The sequence below is a fragment of the Lygodium microphyllum genome, unplaced genomic scaffold (genome assembly GCF_053477565.2).
Source record: "Lygodium microphyllum isolate KBCC unplaced genomic scaffold, Lygodium_microphyllum_v1.1.10 scaffold_55, whole genome shotgun sequence".
Classification (NCBI taxonomy): domain Eukaryota; kingdom Viridiplantae; phylum Streptophyta; class Polypodiopsida; order Schizaeales; family Lygodiaceae; genus Lygodium; species Lygodium microphyllum.
This window is the reverse complement of record NW_028229538.1, coordinates 758,725-759,807: the sequence shown is the minus strand read 5'-3', so window position 1 is coordinate 759,807 and position 1,083 is coordinate 758,725.

The following is a 1,083-nucleotide window of genomic DNA, read 5'->3' as shown; positions in this document are numbered from 1 at the left end:
TGGGCGGCTTCTCTTTGCAACGAGGGCTCCTCCTCTCCTTCGCGAACAACGACGGTGACGGTGGCGGTGGCGGCGGCGGCGGCGGCGGCAGCAAGTCTCTTCCTCCTCTTCTCTCACAAAGCCTTGGCTCTCTCCCTCGCTCTCTCCCTCGCTCTCGCTCTCAAAAGGCAAAGAAAACAAAATGAAAACGGCGCTCTGGTTTCGGCCGCGCTTTTTTTCCCTGCGGCGTCGCTATTGGCGTCGCTATATGCGTCACTATTTGCGTCGCAAATGCGACGCAAATAGCGACGCCAATTGCGACGCCAGTTGCGACGCCAATTGCGACGCCTATAGTGATGCCGATATCCGCCGTCGCTAATCGGCGTCGCTATTGCCCCAGTCCCTTGTAGTGCTAGAGGAGTTAAAATTCTTTATTGATGATCTTGGGATAGCTACCACAAGGGAGCGACAATTGATAATTTTGAGGAAATGTTTTGAGCATTGTAGATAGTTCTGCATTGCTCTTAACCCTAGAAAGTGTGTATTTGGAGTGCCCTATGGGTTGTTACTTAGCCATGTGGTTAGTTTAACTGATATTGCAACTAACCCTGAAAAGATAAAGGTTATAGTCTGTATGAGTCCACCACGTACTCCAAAAGAGGTGCACAACTTTCTATCCATCAATAGGATATTATCAAAGACTTATCAATGCATTGGCAAAAAGAGCATTCCCATTAACCAACCTTCTATCTTTTAACAGTTTGTTTGAGTGGAATGAAGCTTGTTAAGTATCCTTTGAGGATGTGAAGCAGGAATAAGCAAAAGCGCCAATCCTAAAAGCATCCAGAAGAGGTGAAGTTTTCTATATATCTTTAGTAACCACAATATATAGTATTAGTTGTTGTTTAGCTCAAATTTGGGAGGAGAAATAGTATCATCCGATTTCCTTTGCTAATAGGAAATTGGAGATATCTGAAGTTAACTATATATACATGGAGAAATTGTGCCTTGGAATGGTCTTTGTGACAAAGAAATTTAGGCATTATATTCTCTATGAGAAGGTAGTATTCTTTATGAAGGTGGAAATACTTAGATTGTTGCTGA